This window comes from Arachis duranensis, chromosome 7 (assembly GCF_000817695.3).
Source record: "Arachis duranensis cultivar V14167 chromosome 7, aradu.V14167.gnm2.J7QH, whole genome shotgun sequence".
NCBI classification, from domain to species: Eukaryota; Viridiplantae; Streptophyta; class Magnoliopsida; order Fabales; family Fabaceae; genus Arachis; species Arachis duranensis.
This window is the reverse complement of record NC_029778.3, coordinates 46,075,912-46,086,449: the sequence shown is the minus strand read 5'-3', so window position 1 is coordinate 46,086,449 and position 10,538 is coordinate 46,075,912.

Sequence of the window (10,538 nt, the reverse complement as noted above, 5' to 3'; positions counted from 1 at the left end):
AATATAATGGTATAATATATGCAAATAGTCACTAGTCACGACATGTGAAGCTTAGGCCGGCTAGGGTTACAAAATGAAAACCAGTTTGACAACAGGAATTCTTATCTCTCCCAAAATACATCATAGCCTCTATAGACAGGTTTCAAAGGATTAAATACATAGCATAAATTTTCAAAATAAAAGCGGAGAGAATCTAAGAAAATGTAAATCAAAGAATTTCAAAGGTCTTCACCGTCTTTTAGATAAACCATAGCTCACTGTTGAGCACCTGGACCTGCATCTGAAAAATAAGAGATATATACGGAATGAGAACCCCCAACCCATGGGTTTTCAGTACGGTAAAATTGCCAAATAAATACAACGTACTATAATATAAATTCACTAAGCATCTTAAACTTCTTATCTCGTCATATCCATCCTAAGTTTTCACTAATCCATAACTTGACAACTATCTTAGGGGATTCTAATACTAACCCAATATCCTTCATACTTTCACTACCTTCCCAACCAGATAATCCAAGAACCAATCCATCCCTCAAGTAATTCAACTTTATATAAACACAAACAATATAGACAAGGTTTTGGAATTTAACCACTCTCTTCCCCTTTTCTATGAGTTTCAGCATGTTGTTGTGTTTTATAGGGGAAGGAAGGGTTGTTGCCCTTCATTAAGGAGTCATTGGGTTGGACTACAGGTCCGATTCGACCGGTTTGACTCGTTTGACCCAATCTTGGGTAAAATTCTTTAAAATTAGTGTCAAAATTCTTATTTTTATTAGCTCTATCTTATTAAACTATAAAATTCTATTTTCTAATTTCTTTAAATAATAATTAATTTATTCAATAATTATTTACTAATTTCTCAAATTTTACAAATGACTTATGTCGATTTGACTACCAGTATTTTGGTGATGTCTTAGTCTTTGATTCTACCTACAGAAAAATAAGTATAATAGGCTACTATTGATTTTTCAGGCACAAACCATCACCGCCAAACTTGTATTTTTGGCTTCGGTTTGCTAGCAGATAAACAAACAAAATCATATAAGTGATTACTAGATAACTTTTCAGAAGCGATGATGAATAAGCATCCCAGTCTTGTCATAACAGATGGTGATAATGCCACAAAGAGTACAATTGAAGAAGTTTTTCTAAATGCTACCCATAGATTGTGTGCTTGGCATCTGTATAAAAATGTAGTATCTCATATCAAAGACCCAGAATTTCGTGAGGAATTTAAGAAATGCTTGTATGCCAAGTTTGAATGTAATGAATTTGAAGAGGATTGGCATCATATGGTTGAAAAGTTTAATCTTGTGAAAAACACTGGGTGGAAAAACAATATAGAAGGAAAGAACAATGGACTACTGCTTATTTGAGTAGCAAGTTTTCTGCTGGATTTAGAACGACATCCATATGTGAAAACATACATTCTTTCATAAAAAACTTTGTTAGACTCAAGGAATAGTATACTGGTACAAAACCTAGAATGTGCTTAAGGGACAATAGAAATAGAAATAATGAGATTGTTGCTGAACTCAAAATAATAAATGAAAAACATGTGCCCACAATAGGTTTACATTCTCTTGTGCATCATGCTACATCAGTGTATACTAGGGAGATATTTTGAAAAGTACTAGAGAAGATTAAAGGTGTAGCAGCTTTGGATATTATGTGATATGGTAGTCATTCAACAACTTAGAGTACAAGATCATCAAGTATGGAAGACCTGATCATGGTACATTGTTTTATATGATCAATATACTCAAAAAATGGTGTGTCCATGTCAAAGATGGAATAGTTATGGCATTCCATGTTCTCATATGTTTTGTGTGATGAAACGAAAACATATTAAGAAATTGCCAAAAACTCTTCTATTGAAAAGATGGACTAAAGATGTTAAAAAAAAATTGACGATGATCAAGGTAACATAAACAGAAAACAAAATGAAGAAAGGAGCATTCTGATGCGGATATGTGCATTATCAATTGCTAGTTCTCGTATGATATACTTAGGAGGCAAAAAATTGTCTTATTTTCACTACATAATGAATGAAATTTCTAGAGTGATGAAAGATTTGGAATCAAAATTAGAGCAGACTATTTCACAGGAAAAAATGCAAGAAAGTTGGTGATTCTTGTGTTGCAAAATCCAAAGGTGCACCAAGAGTCTAAAAAAATGAAAATAAAAGACGACAATGTTCTAAGTGCAATCAAAGTGGCCACACAAAAATGAAATGCATAAAGAGAACAGCTGAAAAAGATGTTTAACATAACGATAGAATGGCCAGCGAAGATGAATTTGAAGATCTTGTTGAATCTGTTGGTATTCCAAATAATTAGATAACACCAGAACTTATTATTACACACAAAATTTATTATTACTTACTAGACTAAACAACTAATATCATGATATTTTGAGTTAATATGTATGTTGTAACTTTGGTTTTTTTATATGAAATTTATACCTTTGTTAATTTTAAACTAACTTTTAGTAATTTTATATGAACAGATTCCAATTGCTTCTTCTGTGGACGTGAATGTTAAAGATATATACTTTTGGAGTGAGAAAAAGAATCCACAATTGCCTCAAGAAGATATAAGTAAAGTCTAAAATTCTGGTATGCACATTATTCAGTTTAGTATATTTCTAATTCAATCATTCTGAAATTATACTACTATGGATGATTTCTTTGTGAAGATTCAAGTTCTACATTTTTTGGAGGAGATAGCAACCATACTTCTGTTAGCTATGAAACTTTTTTATATGGTCCCATTCTCAGTCATAGATGGTTGTTATAGATAATTAAGATTTGTTGTCATTTATCCATCTTATATTTAGTTTTCAAAAAATATTTTCTCATGAATTTATATTCTTTGGAATTTAATAGCATGTGAATGGTTTGGTTTTTCATTTTGATAGGCCATGCAAAATGCACAATAGTCAAATAAGGAGTTATTTTTTAGATTAATATCATGTAATAGACAGCTTTGTACCAAAAAAAAAATATTTGGGACTAAAGACATGGATACTAAAAAAATGTAGAGATGTTTTATGATTATTAGTTGTTTGTAGAAACTTTTTATTTAGACACATTGATAAAAGAAAATAATGCAAGTTTATATTTGTAACTAACTGTTTATGAATATTATTAAATTACTCCAATTTATTATTATTATTATTATTATTATTATTATTATTATTATTATTATTATTATTATTATTTTGACCAATAAATCTGTTTTTATGCTTCATAATTTTTTATTAAGCACATTATATACATAGTAAAACACATATTATTATTAAACAAAAAATTATAAATTAGGACTATATTAAATAATTAATGCTAGCAATTTAATAGTACTCCACATTAGTATAACTTTTTTATAATTAATGTAATTCATTTCTAAAAATGAAAGAGTTACATCAAGGACAATATCCTATTGAATAAACTTTGTTAAAACCGAGTCAACATTAGATAAAAATACATGATTCGATAGGGTTGGTAATACATATCCTACCCGCTGTTATCCAATTTGGAGTTGAATCCACAACCTTTCTCATGTAATGACTTGCAATAAGTGAGCAATCACTAAATTAGTTAGTTAATTAGTAATTTGGATCATTAGTTTTTATTTTTTATTTTATTAATATGTATGAAATTTAGAATGATTAAATTTTATATTTATTTTAAAAAAATTTGATATTTCTGTGAGTAGGGTAAGATAGGGTAGGGTTTAGAACTTTAGGATATAGGTAGGATTAGGGTTAAGAGATTTTCAACCCGCAGGTAGGATATGATAGAACTTTAATAAAATTTTTAACTCACGGTTAGGGTAGGATCCAAACCTTATCTTACCATACCCATTGTCAACTCTATAATCCGATGGATGTAAGTATATAGATAACTAAAAATATTATTTATATAATTTAGGTTTTAGTAGGAAAAAAAACTACATAAGTACATTTTTAATTTTAAAGAAAAAAAAGTTTAAAATAAAATGATAGATAGTCAAATACAATAGTAAAAAAAAAAAACTCATTTTCAATAGGTAAACTATACAAATACATAAGAGTCAATAATAATTAAATTTTTTATATTTGATTTAATTATTTTTTATAACATATTTTGTATCTTAGATATTATTTTTATATGAAAATATATTTATATAATAACATTTATTTCTTATAGACACCAAAAAGAATTTAATTTTTATAAAAAATAATATCATTACATAATAAAATAATTAAATAAATAATAAATATAATCTTAAAAAAATTTCTAATCACATCCTACTTACAATTCAAAACATTTTTGGAAAAATTTTGTAACAAAAATTTTAGAATACAATTTTATTATTATCCATTAATATATTACCTTAAATTCTAATTCTTTAAAAATCCATTATAATTATAGATCAATACAAAGTAGATATTTTAATTAATGATAAATTTAATGCATGTTTAGATGTAATTATGTCGTTTGAAAAATATTTTTTAATTAAAGTTTATTTCTTTTAACAAATTTTAGTGTGTACCATAAATTTTGTCGAATTAAAAAAATTACTTTTAAACAAAACATAATAAATAAATAAAAAATATTTTATATTATTATACTTAAACATATTTAATAGATAAAAAATATTTTTCACGAAACATAATAAATAAACAAAGTATATTGTTATATCCTAGTACTCATACGTAAAAATATTTTTAAGGTGATATATTTAAATATTAAATTACTTGTATTTTTTATAAGATTCTTTTAAAAAAAATTATTTTAACAATTTTTTAAAAGTTACATCTACACAAGTCAGATGTACTATTACTATCCGAGTTATATGTAAACAATAAAAATGTGAAAAATAAAATAAATTTAATTTTAAGATAGATATTATAAATTTCATTCACTTACTTTATGTTTGGGTTATATTACGTTAATTAGGTTAAAATCTAAGGTATTTCAATACTTTTTATAAATACTCATTGATTTTATAATAGTGCTGATCAGTTTTTAATATAAATGTAATGCAGTAGAATATTACGTATTAAAAAAATAAAAATAAAATAATAATTATTTTTATACAAATACATTATAACTAATAAGCTTGATTTTTAATAATCTAAACTTCATAGACTTATAATTTACTGCAAAAAAAAGTAATGAAATTTTCTAAAGAAATAAACTAATAATTCTAATATAGAATCATAACAAGACTATACTACTCCATAAAATATAATATAGATAATCAAAATACTTTCTTCAAATGAAAAAAATTGAAATGATTCTTAATTTAAATTATTCTAAAATTAAATTGATCTTGAATGATTGTTCTAATTTTTTTATAGCCAGATATTATATTTTTTCTTTTTTGATGTTGTGATCTCCACTAACCAAATCAATTGCAAGGCACATTCTTGTAATAAAATAATGCATCCTCTGTTACAGAATAAATTTATAATGTTATATTAGATTAGAAACTAGCTTATCAATTTAATAAATTAAATATATTGTTATAGTACCCCAACATCATATGATCCTCAAAAATCAAATAGTATTATTTGTTGTGCAACAAAAAGATAATATTAGGTGTTTTAAATTTTAATAATAATGTTTTGTAATAATATAAGTTTATGTAATAACTATTATAATTTTTTCCTTATTAATTTAGATTAAAATTAATAAGTAAATTAGCTACGAAATTTTTATTTATTTACGAGCCATTTTTTTGTTGTGTAACTTTGGGATTTACCAATTTATAAGTAGAAACTGTAGGTAATATCCCAATAGGCAATTTATATGTTTCGTCACCTAAAAGACTTTTTAGAAAAGACACCTAAAAGATAGTCATCAACAATAAATGGTAATCCAAATATTATGAAAATTATTTTTCAAATATAATTCGTTTTGTTTAAATATTCCACACTTTATTAACTGCCGTCATCCTTAACTTTTTTCTATATCTTAGATTTTTTAGAGTCAATATATACAATTTCTTGATCAAATAGGTTAGCAACCATCAACAACTAGTGAAAATCCATATAAATTGGAACATAAATCTACAATAACAGATGACATTAGATTATAAGATTATTTGTTATAATAAATCACTGTTAGCACCATACTTTAATAGTAAATTTTTCTATCAGACATGTTTATCTTTTTAAAATTATCTTCTTCTCTCATAAAATTAACCTTAATGTAATTCCAAGTTCCCATGAAAATGTTTTTTAGATACATTGTAATTTGCTGTAAAAGATATGTCAATTAGAATTGAGCATACATACCTATATTAATGTGAAAAAAAATAAACATACCGCAAATGTTGTGGGAAAAAACCACTTGTGGCCATAATTATGAGTTAGCATGGAAGCAACAAGGATAAGGACTTGTACTTATATCAAATTATAAGGTCCAAAATTATATAAAATAAATAATTCAATAAATTTTACCGCAAAATAAAGTCAATTTGAGTACTTCTTGGATGAATGTTAATAAAGAAAAAAAAAACAATACCATACATCATCAACAATAGGTTGTCCAGGTTTTAATGTAATCAAGGCTTCTCTTGTGCCTAAACAATGATCATCAGAAACCAAATTTTTCCTATCAAAAATAAAATCATTATTTTGTGTCATTTTTAAAAAAATCACCATATACCTTCTTAAGAAGATTGTACAGTACTTTGGGTCATAATTACACTACAAGAAAAATCACTTTTAGCTGCTATTTATTTTTCTTTTAGCGACAATAAAAATAGTCGCTAATACATTTACCATACATCATCAACAATAGGTTGTCCAGGTTTTAATGTAATCAAGGCTTCTCTTGTGCCTAAACAATGATCATCAGAAACCAAATTTTTCCTATCAAAAATAAAATCATTATTTTGTGTCATTTTTAAAAAAATCACCATATACCTTCTTAAGAAGATTGTACAGTACTTTGGGTCATAATTACACTACAAGAAAAATCACTTTTAGCTGCTATTTATTTTTCTTTTAGCGACAATAAAAATAGTCGCTAATACATTTACCGGCAAATAGACATTAGTCGTCTTATGCTTTGTCGCTAAAAGGTTTTAACAACAATTATAACATTTGCCGGTAAAGACCTTTTTAATAGATGTAAAAAGTATATAACTTTCAGCGACCATTTTCTTGGCAATTTATATGGCCACCAAAAATAGTTCTAAGATTACAATATCATTCACTTTTAGTGGCCATTACTATTGCCGCCAAAACCCATTTTATCGGTAATTTATATGGCCACTAAAAATAATTCTAAAATTATAATATTATTCACTTTTAGTTGCCATTAAAATTGCCGCTAAAATCTTAAGACTTTTTTAATTATACTCACTCTTTTAGAAATAACATCCTATCCTTTTTTTTAAATTATTTTTAGCAACAATTATTATTATTGTACATAATATGAATATACTAAAATTAATTATTACAAAATAAAATATTTTATTAAATTTAAAATATTTATACACAAATTTCTCTTGAAAAGTAATAAAGCATAATAATACAAATTTAAACAACACAAATACTTCTCTTAAAAAGTAATAAAGCATAATACAAATTTAAACAACACAAATACTACAAATTTATGTTACATCAATAATTAGCACATAGCTAATGATCAAAATTAAGTGAGTATTTTATATCATGATCATTGCAAATACCACTACTAACCCTATAATTCACATAATTCACAGTAACAACCAATCCTAAACTAGAAAGTGTTCAATAACCCTTCTTCATATAATTTAATAAAGTACTCGAGGCCAAAAATTACACATAATGCAGCAAGCCAAAAAAGAGTTGTTGTCCAAAATCATATTTATCTTTGGCAAAGTTGTTTAAGTAAGTATACATGATGATGGTTGGCTCAACAACTCCAAGTATGAGAAGAGGTTAACCACCAAATATTGAGTGTATGATTCCACTTATGGCTATAGAAGCCAGTGTTTCTATTGTACTCAAACTTCCATCTACATTCAATTTAAACTTGATTACAAATTTGCATATCTTTATGGTATATATATAAGAGAGAATGCATGCAGGGGAATAAGATGAAGTAGGTACCTGTGTCTCTACTGATTTGCTCTCCAAATACAATAACAGGAAGTGCAGAAGCAAAGAAAATATAGGTAGTTGGAGCCAATATCCTGAAGTTAATCAAAATAAAAAGTAAAGTGGTCATTAACTACATAGTTATTTATTTATTTATAATTTTCTGAAAAAATAACTAAGAAATCAACTTGCCCAAATCTTGAGTATATAGTAGAAGACCAATCACGTTTATAGTGAACATATCTTGCACGAATGTTGTTTAAAACACCCTTGAAAGGTGATTTTAAGCTCTCCATTGATTCAAGTTTGGTTCAAGAAGGATATATATTACTAGGTAGGGACCTATTCATTTCAAAATGTGTCAATGGTAGGGATATACCTGATTCCAGGCAGAGTTGTTAAAAATTATCTTGTTCAAGAAGTTGGCTAAAATAATCGAGTTTATGTTCCCATCCTCCTAGTGCTTAGAAAACTCACTGTCCAAACAAAACAAACATAAACTAAATTTTCATTTCACATTTAAGTAATGAATTACAGTAAATATTGTTCTCAAATTATCACAATTGACAGAGTGAGGGAGAAAGGTGTAAAACCTGACGATGAGACATAAACTTTTTAAATTAGCTTCTTCTTCTTCTTCTTCTTCTTCTTCTTCTTCTTCTTCTTCTTCTTCTTCTTCTTCTTCTTCTTCTTCTTCTTCTTCTTCTTCTTCTTCTTCTTCTTCTTCTTCTTCTTCTTCTTCTTCTTCTTCTTCTTCTTCTTCTTCTTCTTCTTCTTCTTCTTCTTCTTTGGGTTATAATAATAAATAAACTTTATAATTTAGCTTTTTACTTCACTAACTCATAACTTTAATTAGCTATTAAAAACTTCACTTAGCATGTGAACCAAAGATCAATTGTAAAAACATAAAAAAAAGTATTGTATCTAACAAATATTGACAAGAGTGAAATAAATAAAATGATGAAATGATGAATTGTACCTGTATTGGTGACATATCCCTCTTCATGTAATCCAAAGGGGTCCAATTGATAACATTAGAACAAGTGTTGGAGCCAAAAATGTAACTCCTAATAGTGTTCCAGTATCTAGGATCCTTGATTCTCTGTCTCACCCTACCAGGAACTTCAACACCACCACCCTTGCTTGTCACACCAAAACCAAACATAGTCAAACTAATGAGTGCTTCTATCAAGATCAACATCACCACCAGGTAACATTAATTGAGATTATTCTGCATCACCACCAATGATGCTATTAGGATCAATATATATATTAGCATAAATTAATTGTTCTACACTTCACACTCCACAAACTGAAACTCCAAAACGTGTATTGACATATATTGTAACATTTACCACTCATATCAAGATATAAATATAACTACTGTTAGCTTATGTGAACTTCATCTATTACTCAAAGAAAACCAAACATGGATTGCTTACCCGTGGAAGAGAATCTTGCCAAATCTTGCAACAAGTGAAGGCTTAATTTGTTCAGATTCAGGGTTTTAGGCCTTCATTTCAGTCCTCACATTTTTTAAAGAAGAAAGCAAGTACTCAATGGCTTTAACTTCCACAATTTCCCAGGGGTTTCTTGTTGCATGTGTCCCTGTGATGTACACGAGTATTTGGTCTAAAAATACATTTCTCAAAAGATAATGAAGAGTGTGTAGTGTAACCTTGAGATTGATGCTGGTTGCCCTCAACTAAAGAGTAGCCATCAGAAGAAATGGCCGAAGATGTTTGGTGGACGAAATTGTGATCATCAATGTTGTACTCTTTGTTATTGTATGGAATATATTTCATTATAATGGCTCTTTGCTATGTGTGGACACAACTCCGTTCAACTAACCAGCAAGTGTATTGGGTCGTCCAAGTAATAAACCTTACGTGAGTAAGGGTCGATCCCACAGAGATTGAGCACGGCTAATCATCTGTCGGTTCTCAATCAGGTTGAAATTGAATCCCTTGATTCTTTTGCGTCTGTCACTAACGCCCAGCCTTCAGGAGTTTGAAGCTCGTCACAGTCATTCAATTCCGGAATCCTACTCGGAATACCACAGACAAGGTTAGACCATCCGGATTTCCATGAATGCCGCCATCAATTCTAGCTTATACCACGAAGATTCTGATTAAGGAATCCAAGAGATATGCGCCCAGTCTAGGGTAGAACGAAAGTGGTTGTCAATCACGCGCGTTCACAGGTGAGAATGATGATGAGTGTCACGGATCATCACATTCATCAAGTTGAAGTGCAACGAATATCTTAGAATAGGAATAATTCGAATTTGATAGAAAATAATAGTAATTGCATTGAAGCTTGAGGTACAGCAGAGCTCCACACCCTTAATCTATGGTGTGTAGAAACTCCACCGTTGAAAATACATAAGTGAAAGGTTCAGGCATGGCCGAATGGCCAGCCCCCCAAAACGTGATCAATAGTCTCCTCAGATGAAT